This window comes from Lissotriton helveticus, chromosome 2_1 (genome assembly GCF_964261635.1).
Source record: "Lissotriton helveticus chromosome 2_1, aLisHel1.1, whole genome shotgun sequence".
Lineage (NCBI taxonomy): Eukaryota > Metazoa > Chordata > Amphibia > Caudata > Salamandridae > Lissotriton > Lissotriton helveticus.
In genome coordinates this window covers 114,270,969-114,292,164 of record NC_136059.1, presented here as the reverse complement: position 1 = coordinate 114,292,164, position 21,196 = coordinate 114,270,969, and the positions used below count along the sequence as shown (strand labels likewise).

General features: G+C 49.3%; 1 protein-coding gene and 1 long non-coding RNA gene across 4 annotated transcripts in view; one reads left to right on the top strand and one right to left on the bottom strand.

The window, feature by feature from the left end:
- LOC144819241 (uncharacterized) overlaps nt 1–17,533 on the bottom strand; it is a 63,122-nt gene extending 45,589 nt beyond the window's left edge. The window contains exon 1 of the long non-coding RNA XR_013607243.1: nt 17,394–17,533. This is a non-coding gene — a long non-coding RNA (uncharacterized LOC144819241). The remainder of the gene's footprint in view (nt 1–17,393) is intronic.
- A 77-nt stretch (nt 17,534–17,610) lies between these two features.
- Nucleotides 17,611–21,196, top strand: part of LOC144819240 (protein FAM200A-like) — a 338,184-nt gene continuing 334,598 nt past the window's right edge. For all 3 annotated transcript variants that reach the window (XM_078677215.1, XM_078677214.1, XM_078677213.1), the window contains exon 1: nt 17,611–17,708. The gene's annotated coding sequence lies outside the window, so the exon portion shown is untranslated. The remainder of the gene's footprint in view (nt 17,709–21,196) is intronic.

Genomic DNA, 21,196 nt, shown 5'->3' with positions numbered 1-21,196 from the left:
TACCACATCTAGAACACATCTTTTGATTATTTTTGCTAAAAGATGATTGTTGTACATTCTTTTTCTGAAGAACATAACCCTTCTTCCTAACAATTGCAATGGCAGCAGCTTCATCCTCACTTTTTTCGCTAAAAGTGCTCTTATGAGAGATTTCTGCCACCTTGGACTCCAAACTACTTTTCTGTAGTTCTCTCATACACTTTTCGCTTTCCTCCACAACCTTGGCAAGTTCTATAGCGTCTTTCAAAGTTGGGTTCTTCGCCGCCCACAAACGTTCCTGTACTTTTCTATTGTTGGCTTGAACAACCAGCTGATCTCTAATTAGTTCATCTGCCATTGAGCCAAAGTTACATTTGATTGATAACTCACGCAGTCTCGCTACAAACTCATCAATACTTTCTTCAGCTAATTGTTTGTTCTTATAAAATTTGTATCTTTGAAGGATAAGATTCTCTTCTTTACCAAAACGAGTTCCTAATCTTGTTATAGCCTCTTTAAACTCATCAAAGTCAGCTTGTGACCCTGCAGGTAGAACTTGTGGTAAGTATCTGAACAGACGCTGTCCCTCTTTACCCAACGTGGTCATTAACAAAGCTTTTTTCCGTTTAGGTGAATAGTCTTCACCATCTAAAGCTTCAATATAATTATAGAGCATGACTATCCAGTCTTCCCAGGCTATAGGGGGATTGCCTGGTTCTGACAAAAATTGAGGAGGAAGAGCGACATTGATCGCTTGAGCCATGTTCATATACTACTAGCTGGGTAAAGAGAATCAAGTATACCAAGCAGTAATGTTAAAAGAGGTTTAAAATAAATGCTTACTTCAAAAGAGAAAGTCTGTGGCAAAGAAACGATGTTTATTGCTCAATCAGGAGCATTTCCATGGAGATAAGTAACATCACAGGCAAATACTAACAAATGACCAAATGTGGCGTGCGTGTAATACCGGATCACAGCGGGGTCGATGCACAAAAGAAATGCGCCTCAAAGACACATCAGGTGTCAGAATTGAACATGCTGACGTTTTCGCTTAGATAAGCATTCCAATGACACTGCCAACTTTGTTCCGGTGACACCGCTGCTACTCGTGTTATCGAGATGTCGACAACGGCGCTGCTTGCGTTTCAGTGACGCTGTCGCTGTTGCCACTTGCGTTCCAGTGATGCTGTCGCTGATGTCAGATGCTGCAGCTGGCGTCGCTTGCGTTCCAAAGATGCCGTTACAAACGCCGTTTGTGTTTCAATGACGCTGCCGCTTACGCCGCTTGTGTTTACATGCGTTAGAGCACAGTGTGAGTTAGCGTTGCTAGGTAACTCACCGTGATTCATGCGCGGCGGATGAAATGACGTCAAAGTCCTTTCGGAAATCTTGGGACAACGCGAACATCCAGAAACTAACTTTTTCTTTTAGGTGGTCATCACTGAAGCGGAAACGATGTCGGTGTCCTGGCTGTACACACGGGGTTCTTGAGAGGCTCCTTGATTTCTTGGTTCTACCGCACTGTAGGGTTTCTGTTGACTGCAGCAATACACGGAGAGAAGATGATTGGACACTCCACAAGTCCAAGTCGCCAAATGTTATAAATGAAAAGTTGACTCCATAAGCTGGTAAGTGAAGTAGAGGTTTATTTGCAGTACAGGTATAGGTAGAACAGCCTCCCCGTCCAACCACAGCTCCAACTGTCAACCTGGCAAAGGAGAGTTCCAGAACTTAGAACCTAGGGAGGAATCCAGAGTGCTGACGCAAGAAAGAAGCAAAGCACTGTACAACAGTTTCCTCAATCGTCTTCATTCCCCCCAAGGAGGAGAGTGTCTAAGATTTAGAAAGTGACTGGTGTGCGGGAACAAGTCCTTTTCAAACCTGACTTTCAGTGTAAAAATTAACCAGCAATAATACATCCCCACTAATATTATATACCAAAATACTTACGTTATGAAACATCTCTCTAAATTTAGGATTCAGACGCTTTCTCTTAAACAGTACACATCTTCCAAAAAGTCCAAAACTGAGATTCACTACCACAGAAAGGACAAGTGAAACATCATAAACTGCTTCCACCCAGTGATCTTTTAGACAAACCAAAAGTATGATCGCCCGATAAGGTTAGGGTGAGGCTGCAACTTGTGCCGGTTAACAATAGAGAGTTTGGAACAAAAACGTGCAAGATAAACTGTGAGCACAGGATTCATTAAACCATTTATTCATGGTTTTAGGGATGAAAGAGAAATGACATGAGGGTTTGTATGCAGATATTTCGCAAAGGATTGTGGGCAGGCGGGGACGACAGGGGAGAACTGATGAGGGAGGGGGCTGTTGTAAATAATTTGGTGATAGATGACAGGATACTTCAGGTTGATTACATGTAGATTTATTTCAAGGCACAGCTGAGTACAAAACCTCGCCAGCTGACTAGACCATCAACTGACACAGGTAGAACACTCTGGTACAGGTTAGAACACTCACAGGTATTCAGGAAGGCTGAGAAGGTGAAAACACTAAGGACGGGCTAATGACTACTGTCAGCCATATTACAAGAAGAATCAATGTACAACAGGGGCTTTGCTCTTGGTAAATCAGATGGTTCAAGGAGGGCCTGCCACGCCCCCTAGAGCTGGCAGTGACAGGCTTCCCCTAGAGCTGGCAGTGAAGCTCTGTCAGCCAAGCCAAGGCAGAGCATAGGTGGTCCTCTCCTGAGGAGGCGTGACTACCCGACAAGCTGTCTGAGCTGCCAATACGGGCGAGCTAGAGAAGAACTGTCAAAGCTGGCCAATAGAAATGTGGCTACAGAAGAGTCGTCCGAGCTGGCCAATAGGAGTGTGGCTACAGAAGAGCCACCCATGCTGGCCAATAGGAGCGTGGCTAGATAAGTTTCGTCAACCTGGCCAATAGGAGCGTGGCTACAGAAGAGCCGTCTGAGCTATTGTGGTCTCCTTCTACCTCTCTTTCTCTCACTAATTGACTACTGGACGTTTATGATTCTATTACATGACCGGAGGCTTCTGATTATGCTTCTCTTTCTTTTATTTGCTACTCACAGCAGCCAATGAAAAACGTTTTGAATGCAAATAAAACTACATTTCCCATGATGCTTGTCCATACATCACATCCTGTATAGCCCTATAAGAGCTACTTTATCCTGTTTCTCCTCCTCTTTCTTTGCTGCTCACGCAGACAGTTAAGTGGTCAGAACATAATGTTACGATTTATGTCGTAATTGACTTTTGAATTATCTTGGCGATGTTGCGATTACGTTTGCGCTTATATCGCGTTATGTGGAATACTTGTGTTTAAATATGTGTGTTGGCTGTATTAGGGGCCATTATGCTTTCCTTGTAAATTGCCATATTTTCCCCGATTAGCGCTCGCTGGCGCTATTGATTTCAGACTATTGACTGCTTGAGAGGCTCCAGCTGGGAGCGGTGTGATTTTGTGGGGCGCTCCTGCTGAAGCATTGTTATTCATGAACTGGGCGGCCCCTCCGGGCATGTTTTACTTTCCCCGATGGCCTGCTGGCAGCTTAGAGGTTCCCGCTGGGAGCGGCGTAATGGTGATGCGCTCCCGCGCGGAGCAGAGCTTGAATATTGCACCGATGGCCCGTTCGGGCTTCGCTTCACTCCCTGCTGCCGCTGGGTGCCGCGCTGTTTTCATGGCTCATTTAGTTCTTTAGCAGGCGCGCGCCACCATTTATTATTATTATTTTTTTTTTTTTTTTTAAAAACCTTTATTCACAAAAAAGGGAAAGTACAGTTTCATGCCTACAACCCACTGGGCCGGCTAGGTCAACAAAGCAAGACATGACTTGGTACACAGCTCATCAGCCGACAACCAGGGGTCCGGCAGCTATGGTAACAAGAAACTTTAAGTTCCAAACGAGAGGATGTAAAAGGTTTAGTTTTTATAACATTCAAACAATAAGAACGAAGAAAGAGAAAACAAGGCTGTGGTCCGATCAGCATTTCCGTTTCATACGTTGCGGGAAGGAGCAGTTAGAAAACAATCTGCGAGACAGGAGGTGCATCAGGATGCGAGAGAAAAGGAAAGAGGGGGGGGGGAGAGGAACGGGGATCCAGAGCCAACGAATATCTCAGTAAAGCAGCACAGGAAAGAGCCGAGTGTCACAGTCAAGGGGAACAAGGAATATCAGGGGGATCAGTGAAAGGGGGTTCACATATATCTCCACGAAATGCGTTCCACTGGTTCCATATCCTCCCCCATTTCTTGGGCCTACCACGGGAGATGTAAACAATCTTCTCCCTGAACATGCACCAGTCCATATTTTCTTCCCATCTGGAGACCAAGGGGGCCCTCTGAGACCCCCACATTTGCGCAATGTCTCGCTTCGCGATCATATTGCCCAGTGTCACCCATTGAGTCTGAGCGACATTACAATCATTTGGTTCCCACACATTCAATAAACAGCGCCTGGCTTCAGGTAGCAATCGAACATTCGTAACTTCACCCATCACTTCATGCACTCCCGTCCAGAAGGACGCAACCACCGGACATTCCCATACAATATGGAGGAAAGTAGCAAGCATGCCACAGCCCTGCCGACACAGCCCATCCTCTGAGAAACCCATACGCATCAATCGGGGACCCGTGACATAGACGCGATGCAGAATCTTCAGCTGAACAAGTCGCAAACGCGCCGGAATCGCGACCTCTTTAGGAGAGGACAGCGCAGCCTGCCAATCCTCGTCATCCAGTTCCAGCCCATCAGCAGTCCAGACGTCCCGCAGGTGAACGAGCAAGTCTGACCGAGCATTAATAAGTTTCTTATAAAAGAGAGAGATAGTGCTGTCCGGAACATGGCCGTCCAGCACCCTATCTTCCAGGGGGGAACTTTCCGGGATATCTGAACCGGCCGGAAAGACCGACCCAATGGCATGGCGGACCTGAAGATATCGAAAGAATTCCGAGTCATGCAAACCATATGCCTGCTTTAATTCACCGAAGGACTTCACCCTATCCGTGACCCAGAGGTCATCCAATTTACTAATTCCGATTAGGTCCCACCTGTCAAATCCCTTCGAAGTCCACAGCTCACCAAACCTCTCAGCAGCAAATAAAGGGGTCGCTCTGGTAAGCCTATCTGTCCACCCAGTAGCTGCAGTAGCGCTGTCCCAAACCCGCACTGCCACTGCCGTGGGACCCGTTAAGTTCTTTCTGGCACCTCTAGAGTAAAGTGCCCTGTAGTAATCTCCCCCAGGCAAGAGCCAACGGTCCATTTCAAAAGCAGGATTAGGAACGGGACCATACATAGCATGGTTCACAGCGCTCAACTGAGATGCCCAGTAATAACGTCGTATATCAGGTAATGCAATGCCCCCGTCATACCAGGGTAGCGTGAGTTTAGCTAATGCAATACGAGGTCGACCAGCCCACACCAGCTTTCGCTGGAGACACTCTATTTCACGGAAATAGTGAGCCGGCACCAAATCAAGTGCGTTTTGTATGGTGTACAAAAATCGGGGGAGGGACATCATCTTAAACAATGCAGCCCGTCCCAAGGAGGATAGGGGCAAAGCACACCAAGCCGCAACATCCGACCGAAGCCGAGTGAGCGGGGGCAGCAAATTCCGATCATAACGCAGCACAGGGTCAAGCGAGATATAAATCCCCAAATACTTAAAACCATTATGGCGAATCGGGATCGGACATACTCGAGGCAAAGAAAGAGGGCCACTGGTGAGCGGGAAAATACAGGATTTAGACCAATTAATAACCAGACCGGAGTTGCGGCCAAAGGAACGCAGCACATCAAAGAGAACCCCCAGTGATTTACGAGGGGACGTCAAATATAACAGGATATCATCTGCATACAATGAGACACGGTCCTCAAAACCCGGAGACCAACGGATACCCTTTAGGGAGGGTTCCCACCGGAGCCAAGCGGCCAGCGGTTCAAGCGCAAGCGCAAATAACAGCGGCGACAACGGACAACCCTGCCTCGTGCCTCGCCCAAGAGCGAAAGGCTCCGAGGCTCGGCCATTAACCACCACCTTTGCAAGCGGTTGCTCATACAGGAGTTTAACCCATGTAACGAATTTAGGACCAAAACCAAACTTGGTTAAGGCGGCCCACAAATACGGCCACTCGACCGTATCAAAAGCCATCGAAGCATCTAGAGAGACCAAGATGGCCGGCTCACGAAGAGATCCCGCCCTCGCAAGAACGCCATGCAAACGACAAAGATTGAGGGCAGTATTGCGCTGGGGGATAAAACCGGACTGATCCGGGTGGACCAGCCTGCCGATCACCGTGACCAGTCGATTTGCCAGTATTTTGGCCAATATCTTGGGTTCAACGTTCAAAAGGGAGATCGGACGGTATGACGAGCAACGCTCGCAGGGATTGCCTTCTTTATGAATGACCACAATGGAGGCCAGTCTCTGATCCCTGGGAAGAGAGCCAAGGTCTCGCGAGGCCGCAAACATACGCAGCAAATATGGCGCCATTTTGTCTGGGCATAGCTTATAGAGCTCAACCGGTATACCATTAGGGCCCGAAGCCTTCCCCGAACGAAGGGAGCGAATTGCAAGCGCAACCTCATCAACGGAAAAATCAGATTCCATGAACACCCCGTCCGACTCCGAAAGACTGGGTAGGTCAAGATCACGAAGTAACAAAGACGAGTCCTCCTCCGGGAGGCCCGAAACCGGCGCGTACACGACTCGCAAATGCTGTGCAAACACATCGACTATCTCAACCGGGTCCACAACTCGCACACCATCATCTCTCTCGACCACTGGCACCACACGATTCAATCTGTCCCGCCTGTCCAACCACGCAATCAGCTTCCCAGCCTTATCACCCACATCATAGAGTCGTCCTTGTTGCATACGATGCATCGCCTCCGCCGAGGCAGTCACCAGAGCCCTGTACTCAGACTGCTTAAGAGCCAAAACATGCAGTATCTCAGGCGTCACTCCAGCATCCAATCGTCCCTCCAAAATCGCAATTTCAGACTCCAAATCCACTACCTCTGCTTGGTCTCGCCGTTTCTCATCGGCCACAAGGGACAAAGCCTGACCACGAATCACAGTTTTAAAGGCCTCCCAGAGTGAAGCAGGGGAGGATACCGATCCCTCATTTTCAGCAAAATAATAGTTCATACATTTGACCATCTCGGACCTGATTCTGGGATTCTGAAAGTGCCAGGGATTGATAGGAGCAATCCGACCTCCGGTCCCCAAGCAAGTGTCCAAGTGTAACCACATCGGTGAATGGTCCGAAATCCCCCTAGCCAGGTGCCTGACTTCACGCACAGAGGTCAAGTGAGCCATAGGTATGATGATATAGTCAAGTCTAGAGAGACTACCGTGAGCCCCCGAGTGAAAGGTGTACTGACGTTGGTCAGGGTGCAACTGCCTCCAACAATCGGCCAACCCAAAGGCATCCAGGAATTTCCCCAACCATAACTGCGATGTGGGGAGGAGCCGGGGAGGGCTACGGTCACTATCGCCACTCACCACGGAATTAAAGTCTCCACCCAACACAAGCAAGCCATCGGGCAAGCCCAGAACGACCTCGCCCAAGTCAGAGAAAGTGGTAGATTGTAGCCCAGGCGGAACATAAATAGACAGTATGGAAATCAATTTCCCCTCCCATCTCCCAGTAATGCCAGCATAGCGGCCCCTATCATCCAACAGGGTAGTATCTACCTCCAGGGGAAGGGAATTCCTGACCAGGATACCAACCCCTCTCGATCCCGAGGTAAAGCCGGAATGCACCACCAAACGAAAGCCTCGTCTATTCAAGGCATGACATGTATTGCCCACCAAATGGGTCTCCTGAAGCAAGACCACATCCGGGGAGCACCTCTTTAAATATTGCAGCACAATCCCATGTTTGATCCTGTCCCCAAGACCATTAACATTCCAGCTCAACACTCTGAGTCCCCTACCCCCCATCCCGGAAGTGAAGCGACCGCCCCCCCAACACTGAAACAGTTACAAGAAAGCTATTGGAAAACAGAGCACAGCCTCGAAACAACCAACAAGAAAAGAACCCCCCCCCACCCCCAGGAAACCCCACAGAAACAAACCCCCCACCCTGCACCCCTGCGGTAGACCTAGAAGCCACCCCAACTTGCAGTGTGCCTGTCGCCCCATTAAACTAACCTACAAGAAGAGAGAAAAGTCCCCAGAGGAGGAAGATCATCCAGACCCCCCCCACACCCCCGGGTAATCACATAATGCTTATAACACAGTCCAGCAGCCACTGCAATAAAGTCCGGCTCGCCGACGTAGACTCACTGCTCCTGGTCCTCCGCGCCTCCCTCAGCTCCCCTCAAGTCGTCCGGGTCCTCATTCCGCATCGGCAAAGTGTCCAGCCAGTCACTTACCACCTCAGGGCGGTCAAAGAAAAGAACACGATCAGCACGTTCGATCCTCAGACGCGCCGGGAAAAGCATAGAGTATTTCAGTCCCAATTCCCTGAGTCGCCTCTTCACGCCCATGAAGCCCATCCTTTGCTTCTGTACTGCTTGCGTGAAGTCTGGATAAAAACTTATTGAAGCGTTCCCAAATTTAGTAGGCCCATTGGTACGCAATGCTTGCAGGATAGCGTCTCTGTCGCGAAAATTAAATAGTCTAGCGACTATAGGCCGTGGAGCGGCTCCCAAGTTTGGCTTGCCTCCCGGGACACGATGGGCCCTTTCGACCGCAAAGAACTTACTGAGGCCCTTCGGTGCCAGATGCTTCAAAACGAGATCTTCCACCAGGATATCCACAGGCATGTCGGCCGAATTTTCCGGGACACCAACGATGCGGACGTTGTTGCGCCTGGCCCGGCCCTCAAAATCCTCCAACCGAGTAGCAAACAGGTCACATGTAGTCCGAAGGTTACGGACCGTGGTCTGGAGGTCCGAGACATCCGCGGTCAAACTAGCGGTCTTGAGATCAAGAGATTTGACTCGCTCATTCGTTTTCCCAAGGTCCGCTCTGATGAGGGAAACATCAACCGCCACCGTGTCTATTTTTGCAGCCAGGGTTTCATACTGCTGGCCCATGTTGGATTGAACACTCGCAATAGCACCCATCACGTCTTTCAGAGTCGGCTCTTCGTCATCAAGAGTGCCATCCCCAGCTTCCTCCAGTGCACCACTCAAGCCGCCCGGGGAGCCCTTCGGACGAGTAAATCGATCAATGGTCTGAGATTGGGTGGCCCCTCCTCGGGATGAGCCTCTGGTGCCGCGTCTCTCGACAACTGTCCTGCCCGTCATGACGGGGGGGGGGGAACTCCGACCGTAATCGTGGAGACCAGGCAAAACGCTCTTCGTCGTGGTGGGTGCGAAGCCGCGAGTGTAGAAGGGCACAGCACTAGGACCAGGCTGGCGGTATAGAATCAGAACTCCGCTCGGGAACTGGGCGGACACCAAGGAGCAGAAACGAAACCAAAAGTACACCAGGGACAAGGGGCGTGGCCTATCGGCCGATGTTGTTCGATTGCCACCCGGGTACCTCGGGGACGCAAGCCCCCGGTTGGCATACGCCGTAGGCCTCAAAGTTCAGGACGCAGGAAATCCAGTGTCCGACGGCCAAAACAAAATTCGGAAAGAACGCTGGCATCAGCAGGGCATCAGCGAAAAGTACCCGTCGTCAGATTCAGGATAGATGACAGGATAGTCGCAGGAGGCAGAGGGGGTCTCGGGAGACCTTGGCTCACGCGTCCATCTTGGAATCGCGCGAAGCTCCTCCCGATCTCCTTTTCCCATTTATTATTCTTGACCGCGGTTACGGCGGTGTAACTTTAACGCGGGTGGCCTAATCAGTCTTAATTGTGCCCCCGCTGAACTCACAATGCCGCGCTGCCCTGGTAGCCTTCCCCCATTGACAGTGTCCACAGACTTTCTCAGGTTACGTGCTTATTGGTTTGCACTGAGTCAATGTGGCCTAGGGGCAAGGCTTTTGCCTCCTATCCCAGAGGTTCAGGGTTCGATTCCAGGTTTTTCAGGTTGTGTTTTTACAATTACGAAATTATATTTAAATGATATGTAAATTACAAATTAGGATTGATATTCCTCTGATGAATGTTTTCAGTATTTCTACTGCAATGGTGTGTGTGCGCGTGGTAGCGCTATTGGTTTCACCCACCAGAGTCCACAATACGATCTCCTGCGGGAGTGGAAATTAGCGCGAATATCTCCAAAAGTTGGTAATAGGAGATAGCGATGTTAGCGACTGTTTCCAGTCGCTAACATCTTGGCACGCCCACTTTGCATGTCATTAGTGATAAATATCACTGACATGCAAAGCGGGGCCCAAGATGGTCGCTATCTCCTATTAGCTGTCACTAACTGGTGTTAGCGACAGCTTGGTAATAGGGAGATAATTTTATCTCCGCTTTCTTGGCTTTTAAAGCCAAAAAAGCGGAGATAAACCCCCTTGATAATATGCCCCAAAATCTCTTAAACTTACTCAGCCCAGGCATCGTCACTTCTCTAGACTGATCACAAACAACAAGGGGTATAGATCAGAGAAATAGTACAATCTTACTCACCCCTTGGCTTCAGCTATTGCAATACCTAAATGACCAAAAACAAAACAAAACAAAGGTCTGTGGGAGCGACCCACCAAATACTTAACTAAGGATTGTTCTACACCAGTGAAGGTCCGTCTATCGTCTCGCTTTACCAAACGTCATCAGAAGGGTCCAAGGCAGGGCGACAGTCAGGGCAGCAGTCGTTAGCAGCCGTCGGAGAGGAGTAACCGCGCTGTCAAAGACTCCACTTCCGACATACAGGGGTCGATCATGTGGTGCGCTTCCTCCGGAATTTTCTTGCGGGGCTCCTCACGACCCTCGGGCTCAACCGCTACCGCGGAAGTCGCCCCACATTGGGCGCCAGTTGGAGAATCGCAGCCTTAAGGCCCGGCGGCGCAGGGTACGCCTAAATCCCCGGGATTCACCTGCCTTATCAAATACAGAGACACGGACTCTTCGTCTGGCGTAGAAGATGGTATTTATTAGCTGCAGCTAGTACAGTGGTCTTAGAAGTCGTCAGTGCAATGAGGTTCAAAAGAGACTGCCACTTAACTCCGTGGCGCACAGGTTTATATACGATACAATACAATGCAAAAAGGCAATTACACAAGAGCATGAGCTATAGGCAAACGTTATAGACAATGTTTTAAGACTAAGGCAACTCAAATTCCCGGTTCCGTTTGTCACTCGACCCCTTAAGCAAATTACAAAATGAATCCACATTATTCGCCACAGCTGTGTGTCGTGGAAGGACAGTCGTGAAACAGGAGAATGCACGAGACATGTAGCGAAGGACAGCAGATAAGATAACTTAAAGGAAACAATGGTGTGAACCAACATGTAGTCCGGACGGGGATTAATCAACTCAGACAGGAATTAGTGTACTCGGCCAGACCCTAACACTCGTTAGTAAACATAAGCAGAGAAGCCACCTGACACGCAAAGGCAGAAACAACCAGAACATCGCGTTCGCCGAGCTGCCTGAGTGAGGGCAACATAAAATGGCAGCGATCACAAAATGGAGGCTGAGTACGAACGAATTCGCAATTTTCAGAACCTCACTGGCGGCCGTCATAATTTATTTTAGGACACTGACTGTCCCCAAATAAATGATAAAGGCCGCCGCAACGGCGGTGCCACTATACTTGCTGCACCGACAGCTACGCCCCTGTGTGTGGGGGTCTAGGGTGAACTTAGGAGAACGTAGCAGTTTTAATTCATAGTACACTTTTCCACATCTTGCATCGCTCAGGGGGCCTCATTTATGAGAAATGACGCATTGCTGCGTGAAAGCAACGATGCGTCACTCCTCAGTGCGCATTCCTTGCGACATTCCTGATGCGTCATATTTAATGTATGACGCATCATGTCGCAAGGAGTTACAGATACGTCAGTATTTCTGACGTATCTGTAAGCGCAAAAGTGACGCATTGCTGGAGTGTGTCACAAAAGTGACGCAACTCCAGCAATGCGTCCTTTCACATGGGGCAATCCCCATGTGAAAGGGCCTGCGTCAGTCTTACGCCTACTATGAGGCAGGCGCAAGATTTTGACGCAACGGCGTCCTAAAAGTGACGCAGTGAAATCTCATAGATTTCACTGCGTCACTTCTACGACCCTTCCTTGCGTCAATACGCCCCCCTTGCATACATTATACCTGGCGCAGGTGTAATGTGGCGCAGGGGTTTACAAAGTGACGCATCTACCTAGATGCGTCACTTTGTAAATATGGCGCAACAAGGCGCATTTTTTACGCCACTGGTGCATCACAAAAAGTGACGCACCGGCGGCGTAAAAGTGGCGCACAGCCTCAAAAATGAGACCCAGGGTATTTTTGCACAGAATTCCAGAGCAGAACAAGCCGGGAATGCATTGACTACAAAAACAAAAGTTCCCCATCCAGGCCTCATTCCTCTGGGCCTTGGCGTTCCGAGGCGGAGGGTGTCACCAGAGCCTGGCTGGTCTCCCGCCATTGTCCTCGGACGGGCACCGCCACTAAGGGCCCTAAACTTTGACGGTGATCGGAGGGGAGCGCTCTCTCTCCCTCCTCACCACCCTACCACGTCCTCCGGCCTGCCCTCTCCACCCTCCCCCTTCTCCATGGACTATTTCCAGCGGTGGGGCCTGATCACACACAGCACAGCTGTCTGCGAGGAGCGACAGAGCGGGAGATGGTGGCAGATAAAGTAAACACTCTGTTTAAATAGCCAGGCTCTCCGAGGCGGCGGGAAGCAGCAGAGCCAGAGGCCCGCAGCAGCTCCAGGGACCCCCGGGCCACGCAGGCAGCCGGTGCCGCGCGGGGGCCCGCGGCCTCAAAAATAGTGCCGCCTGGGGTGGACCTAGCTACGCCCCTGCCTGGGGCGGATAACCCCACCCCCTCCTAGCTGCGCCCCTGCTAGTAAGATGAAGAAATGGGGGGGGTCTCTCAAAGGGGCATGGCCAATCTAATAAAGGGTGTGGCTTAAAACACGTAAACTAAACATCTGTGCTTAGCATAGTGTGCCACACTACTGGTATCTTGCTGCTTCTGTCATAGCATCCACATATATGATACAACAAGTGACATTACACCTACAACATGCCAGGACTATTGGCTCCCCTAATGCTTTTATTATTGTTCTCCTGTTAGTGCAGTTCTACTCTAATAATGCTGCTCACAATATTGTCCCACTTTTACTTCTGTAATCATACTCCTATTACTATTCTCCTGGTGAAATTGTATTTGTTCTCCTTATATTCCTGTTATTGCTAAACTGCTCACTCTGCTGACACGGCTATCATACTAACTTTGCTCATACTGCTGTTCTGCTAACACTACTAGCAATGCTCTAATGTTAACTGCTATCACTACTCTATTGATCCTTCTGTAACTGCTTTACTACTAAAACTGCTGCATTACTATTTTTCTATTTCTGAAGTCATTGCTAAACTGCTAACTTATTCATCTGATACCAAACACAGTATATTAATATATACATTAATATGCTGAGGCCAATTGGCATTGCCAATGCTTCTTATTGTTGGAGTCACTTATAGTTTCATTTTGACGATGTTATATTATAACGCAAGTTTCCGATGGCATGTGGAGTTTCTCTGCCTTTTTGAAAGGCTGTGGGGCATATTATCAAGCCCATTCTCGCCGCTTTAGCAGCCGTTTTCGGACAAAAAGAGGCAATAATTTAATCGCAGTATTATCAAGGGCACGCTAACAGGCTTTAGCGCGTGTTTCCTTGTACTAGCACCCGTTTTACTAACGCCTTGCATCGCATCACTGATGAGATGCAAAGTAGGCGCTCCTCACATAACTTCATGGGAATACATAGCTTTTGCAGCTTCGCAATATTTACAACGATGCCCCAGACCCACGTAGTGACGATTTAAATCCCCCTAAGCCCCCATTAACGATGGAATCTAACATCTGCAAAATTCCTGACTTAGCTATATTATCCTATGAGAGGTGGATTGTCAGGCTAAGTGCACCATGTCGTATTATCAAGGTTTTACCTATCGCTGAGTATTTATCGCTGGATTTCATGCGATATTCCTGCATTTCCCCGCTATCGCTGGATTTATTATCGCCTTGGAGATAAGCGTTGATAATAACGCGCTATCTCGGCGATAAAATCCAGCGATGGCTGGTGATAAGAAAAACCGTGCTAAACACGCTTATCGATAATCATCTCTGTTTGTTGATAATATGCCCCTGTATTTTTTCTACACTTCAGTGGGGGGGAGTCAGACACGTTGTGGGGTGTGTATTCTTGCCCTCTACCTGTTCACACAGACCTTTCTCTCCCCCTCGCACACACTGTCAAGAGATTAGCAGGGAAATGCAGGAGAGAAGTGTGACAATTCCAGGTGAATGCCTGAGCCAGGTTCCTTTACTTTTCATTTAAATTCCCTTAAGGTGACACCCCAGGGAGCAAAGAGAGGGTCGGGTAGAAGTGACTGCCAGAGACAGCTCACAATTTTGATCAGTTCAGAACGGGAGAGGGGAAGTGTACTGGGGCACTCTGCAGTGAATAAAAGCCTGTTATCACTGATTGTCCAGCAAGAGGAGCTTGCAGGACACAGGAAAGCTCTTCACAGCGCGCGCTTTTTAAAAACACCCTGCAAGGCTCGTTACTTCATGAGAGCACGCCGGACCTAGCACCACGTCAGCACAAATAAGACTTGACAGTACAGCTTTGCATATGTGGAGCTGACACTTGGTCATTAGGTAGGATAGTCCGTCAGGATAATTTCCTATTTCATAAAATAGTCTTTTATATTGCATTATATTTGAAGACTTAATCTCTGCCACTTTTTGGGGTTTTATTGTAATTTTATGAATATCAATTATGTAATGAATGATTATTAAAATATTGTTTTTTTTTGTAAAATTTTTTATTTAGAGTTTTGCAAGAGAAAGAGAAGAAAAAAAGTGAAGAAAAAGCAGGAAGAGAGATACAAGCGACATTTCCATCAAAAGCCCCTCACAGGGGTTGCCATCACAGCTCTAAAAAAAAGACATATGAGAGATTGCAAGATGGGGCAACAAAGCTATATAGCAAAGTCCAGTTCATAAGTCCAGCGCACTCCAAGGAGTTCTAGGCGGGAATTTGAGCTTGGCCAAGTGCCCGGTAAAGGAAGAGCGCAGTACGGTTTCAGTAGTCTAACGGCCCCCTTGGCAAACAGTGTCGCAACAATAACAACCCTACAGATACAACTGGTTTCCCCCTTCCCCGCCCCCTCGCCCCCCGGTGGTGGCAACCACACAGTCAAGCATGACCAGGCGCAACATCCATGTAAACCGATTAGACCTGGAATAGGTGAAGGGCGCGGACCGTGGGCGGGCAGTCCGCAGATGGTAAGCCCCGTGACAAAAAGCGAACCAAGGGGCCCCATCAGAACATAACATTTTTAAAATTGCCCAGGAAGATGTCCGCCAGTCTCTCCATGCTCAATAGACCCCATAGTCTTGCATGCCACAGTGACAAGGCCAGGGCGCCGCCGCCAACGTGAGCTTAGCGGCCCCCAAGCACAGCCACAGGATACGTTTATCCGCTTTAGTTTGATGCTCTAACAGCGGGTCACGGAGTCCCAACAAAACATGGGCTACGGAGTCCGAAATCGGATACCCCAGAATGTCCTTGATATGAGCTAGGATTTCCGCCCAGAAGGGGCGAATGATCGAGCAGTCCAACCAGATGTGGCGGAAATCCCCCAGGAAGCCACAACCCCTCCAACACTTATACGAGGATGCTGGGAAAATGCGGTGGAGCTTGGACGGGTAGAGATACCAATCCTGCAAGGTCTTCAAGTGGGCTTCCCTAAGTGTTACTGAGTGGTTGTGTGTCATAATATCGCTCCAGAGGTGCTTCCATTCGTCATCTGAGATGTCACGGTCCAGTATGACCTCCCAGTGTTCCATGTAGCGGGGGCGCGGAGTAATCGCAGTGGCCAATAGCAGCCTGTACAAGAAGGAGATCGCCCCTTTCATAGTAGATGTGCGGAGAAGGAAGGACTCGAACTGGGAAGGCGTCTGGGTAGCGGCCTCGTTCACCCCCGCCGAAGTCGCCCAGTGAAGAAGTTGGTTATGGCGGAAGCGCTCAGTGGGCGGGACCCCATAGTCCCGCATGCAGTTGTGGAACGTAAGCGGGGTCACTCCATGGAACAGATGCGTAAGCGCTCTACAGCCTCCTTCCCTCCATGGCCGGAAGGGCCCCTCCCGTAGTGCCGGTCAGGCGCACTCCTAAGTATAACAGCGAGGCAGACGCCCACGGTAAGGTCGTGAGCAAGCGTACCTGCTCCACCTCGGCAGGGGAGAGGGTTAGATTCAGCACGTAGGACTAGCCAAAATTAACCTTGAACCCAGCCACTGCTTCAAATCGATAAAGTACTTCCTGAACAGGTGGCAGTGAGTGGACTGGATCCCCTAGGGACAACAGCACGTCATCAGCGAATAGGGAGATCTTGTGCTGCTCGCCTGTAAAGGGAATGCCTTCGATCCTCCTCCCGTATCGCAATTGCTAGAGGTTCAATACTTAATGTGAAGAGGAGAGGGGAAAGGGGGCAACCCTGCCTCGTACCCCGTGAGTGAGGAAAACAGGCAGAACGATGTCCGTTAATCATCGCCCTCGAGCTAGGGCTGCTGTAATTGGCCCGAAGCATGGTGAGGAACTGGCGCGAAAAGCCAAAAACGGACAGGGTGCGGAACATGAATCCCCAATCAACACGATCAAACGCTTTTTCCGCATCCAGTCTGTAATAACAAGAGATAAAACTTAGACCCAACCCCCAAGTAAGGGTACACAAGGTTCTAACAAAACCCAGTGAACAGCATATGAATGCGGCACAAGGTAACTAAAGCACACAGGGACATACCACTGCATATAATAAACCCTAAAACATGCCAAGACGCATGTTCCGTTAACTTGTAGGAAACACAAACCCTCAAAAACTGTAAAACTATAATACAGTTAAGTCATAGGCTGTACTAGGAAAGAGACTAAACTGTTAAGCAATTATGATATAAATCTGTACTAGAAATAAAGCCACTAGATGGCAGCATTGTACAGCGCAGTGTGTACTGAGTACATATCGAACTTGCATAACTCTGAGAAGGATTTCCTCTTTTCAAACGTAAGTGAAGCATCTCTTAAAATAATCTTTCATTACTTATGAATAGCCACTTCATCTTATGTCGAAAAAGCCTTCTTTGATACATCGAAAATTACAAATGACAGTGAAGTAAAAACAAACTTTTAACCCTCATATCTTTGTGACAGTGGTGTGCCTGTCACCGTGTATAAGTGGAGGGAACACCGGAGCTCGAAACTAGCCCCCGAGAAAGATATCCATAAAGTAAAAAACAGTCTGTGGGTAAATCTCCAACTCTCTCACCAAGAAGAATAAAAACACAGTACCTTTGACTTTGTACAGCGTTCTATGTGCAGCATCCGAAAAACGTAAGCTTGTAAAATAGATTTCTTCAAGGACATGAGAAAAACTGGTGTCACTTTACCGCTGGCATGGAAGAAAACAGTAGTTGGCAAAACGAATGAAAAGATTCAGCATGTGCATATCGGAGCGCAATAACGTCGTGGTTGGCAGAATGATAAAAAAAATGGAGGCACGCTTTCTCACGTCCTCCCGTGTGGCTCACGGCACGTCCATGCACAAACAGCATCAGAGGACCGGGAGAAGAAGATACGTCACAGGAGCTCTCGAGGAGGAAACAGGTAGGAGCGTGGACACACGCCCAGCATTTTAAATTGTGGTAAATAACGGTTGAACTGACTAGCATTGCAGTGGCTTGATTTTCAGTGATATTTCCCTCAAAATAGGTAAAAATAATGTACAGAAAATAAATAAATTACCACACCAAAACTAAATTATTTCCAAGTAATGGTGATATGTTGTTAAGCCAGTTTTACAGCGAAAAGTCTACTTTGACATTCTCAGTCGATAAAAGACACTGTTGGATACTACAAATTTTCTGGTAATCGCTGGGGAAAGCGTTTTTGAAAACAGCAAGATGAACTGTAGAGACAGCAGGCATACTTAAATTGCGTAAAGACTGGAACCGGTTTGTGTAGCATAAGAAATAGACGCTGTAGGAACAATTACAGCAGGCAGAGGCTTGAGGCTTGAACTGTAAAAGGAAGTGCAACTCCTTGTTTCTTGTAAATAGGGAACGCTGTGAGGACACACAAACTGAATGAAAAGGTGCTGCTTGCGTCGTAAAGAAAGTCTTTTACACACACTGTGGGAAAAGCAGGCAAAAGTGTGTAGGCAAGTAATAGGCAAACAGATCACGCAGGACGCATATTGGCAGGCTTACCCTCATTGAAGAAACAGGAACTCTAACTGGCACTTAAGCGTTGAGGGCGACCGGTGGGTGGTCACTGGTGGGGCTGATTTATGCCAGATGAAGAGTTGGAGCAAAATTGTAGGTTGCTTGAAGTTACTTGAGGTTGAGTAGGAACAAAGGATGTCTTCAGTGGTCCTCAGAGGTAGTAGATGCAGGTTCTTTAGTCCAAATCGTCGCCAAATTAATGTAATAACTGACTCCACGCAGGTAGGTGATATTCAGGTAGATTTATTGAAGATAGGTGGAAATCAGTGATACATCAGTAGATAGCCCCACCAGGAGTGCCCAGCTTGGCACTCAGCCCTACTCCAACTGACAGCTTCATAGAACAACACTCCAAATTACATCATACCAGAGTGTTCTACAGATGGAGTAGTGGGAGATATGTATACACTCAATATACAGGATATTACACAGTCCAACTAGTATCGCCCGAATGCGGAACCTGTTAGCCTTCTCTATCAAATGCATCACCCGCCGCAAGTTGTCATGCGTCTATCGACCCTTAATGAACCCAGACTGGTCCGGATGGACAAGAGCCGGCATCAGGTCCTGAAGCCTGCGGGCAATGATAGAGGAATACAATCTGGCATCCACATTAAGGAGTGCTATTGGGCCGTACGACACGCACTTGGAGGGGTCCTTCCCCTGCTTGGGGATCACAGTTACCATGGCCTCAGCCATAGACCCAGAAGTCGTTCCAGTGACCGCCATTTCGTTAAAAAGTGAAACCAGGAAGTCAACCAGTTCCGTCGCGAATGATTGGTAGAAAAGGGCAGTATAACCGTCCGGCCCTGGAGCTTTGTTAGGCTTCAGGGCTTTAATAGCCTCCAACACCTCCTCCCTGGAGAAAGGGGCCGCCAGCAGCTCATTCCACTCACTAGAGACCTGCGGGATGGGAGGTCCGCAAGGAATGCGTCCTGTGCCCCTTGATCTAAAGAGTCACCTTCATACAGTGCAGCATAGAACCGGCCAAAGATGTCCGCCTTATCCTTGTCCCTATGCTGCAGGGAGCCTCCCGGGCCCTGGATCCCCCCAATGTATTCCCTCTCCCTTTTTTTCCGAAGCTGTCAGGCCAAATGCCTTCCCACCTTGTTCCCCTGCGAATAAGACGCACGCCGCAATCGCAAGAGGGTGAACTCAGCGCGGTTGGTGTAATGGGCCCTCAACTTCCCCTGACAGCCGTCAGCGGTCGAAGGGTTGCACGGGATGGATTCAATTTATGCGCCCTTTCCAGACTGGCAAGTTCTGCCTCTAGTTCTTCCCGCTCTTTTCTCCTTAACTTGTTGAGATTCGCATTGAGGCCTATACAAGTGCCCCTCAGGGATGCCTTGCAAGCATCCCACGTATTGAACACTGACGTGTCCGATGCGGGATTGAGGGCTAGGAAGTCCCTAACAGCCTTTTTGAGTTCCTTACAAGAGGTATCATCCCTAATAAGTTCCGCAGGGAAATACCATTTCCGAAAGGCATCCACCCCAACCGACCACTGCAACACGAGAACCAGAAGACTATGATCTGAGACAGAGAGAGTGGAAAGACCCTGGAGTCACGGACATCTTCCCTAAGAGCTTGGCTCAAAAAAATATGGTCTATACGGGAGTAAGACTGGTGAACGTGGGAGAAGAACGTATATTCTCGGGCCTGGGCGTGCACAGTACGCCAACCGTCTATCAACCCCAGTTCGCCCACCCGATCTTTGGATTCAACAGAAAAGCTTCTGGAATCTGCCCTCTGGGCCCTGGAGCTGTCTAAAGCCTTGTCCCAGACCATGTTGAAGTCCCCCAGGAAAAACAAGTGCCCCTCCACAAAATCCCCCATCCTATCCAACAGGCCCTGAAGAAGCCTGTTTTGCCATCGAAAGACAGTTCGGAAAGGGTGACCCCACGAGTAAGAGATGTTGCGATCTCTCAGGAAGGCGGTCACTGGGCGAAACTCGCGCCTCTTCTGGAGCGTTGAAGTTGCCAGAGCCTGATACAGTTGGGGACGGTGCTCGCGGAACTGCAGGGACGGAAGGTCCCGCGCCTTCCGCAGGATTCGCTCCTTCAGCTGGAAATCATGCACACAGACTAGAATGTCCGGGGGTGGGCCCCCGGGGGTGGGCCCCCTCCCCGTCTGGGCAATCCCACCCTGTGAACTCTGTCCATCTTGATGTCATGGAGATCGTCCTCGCCAAGAATCTGTAAGAAGAGCGCCAGGACATAGCCACGGAGATCTCCCGCCTCACCGTCCCATGACACAGCACGTATGCGGATATTGTTCCGGCAGGAACGGTTCTCCACATCCTCCGCCTGGGTCTGGAGGTCCAGATTTTGCTTCGTAAGCCAGAGCACGTCCTGCTGCAGCTGGTGGACATCGTTCACCATGCTCAAGTCGTGATCTTCCAGGGTGGCCACTCGTTCACCGATGCCATCGACATCCCTGCATACTTCACGAAGATCCGATGCCAGCTGAGCACGAAGTTCAGAGATGTCCGCTTTGATTGAAGTGAAGAGTGCCCTCATGAAGGCCTTGGTGGCGGGGGCTTCATCGTCCGAACGCCCGGAGGCTGAGCTAGCACAGGGCGACGCTGGCTGCTGGGGTCCCTTAGGTTGACCCTCCTTCCCAGTTTTCCCCTTGCGCTGCGAGGTGGACATCTTCACTTCCTCGTCTCCTCTAACACCTCCCAGCAAATATGCAGGTTGCTCCTCCCCCACCTCTAGACGTCGGTACCTGATCAGGGGCCACCGCAATGTCCGTCGCAAGTCACCGCCACCTCAGGCTGCCAAGACACCGCTGCCCAGCACTTTGTGGGTCCCGGCCGCAACTAGGCCACAATCCCCGGGGCTCGCGTAGTCTGTACGCCGAGGGCAGGCA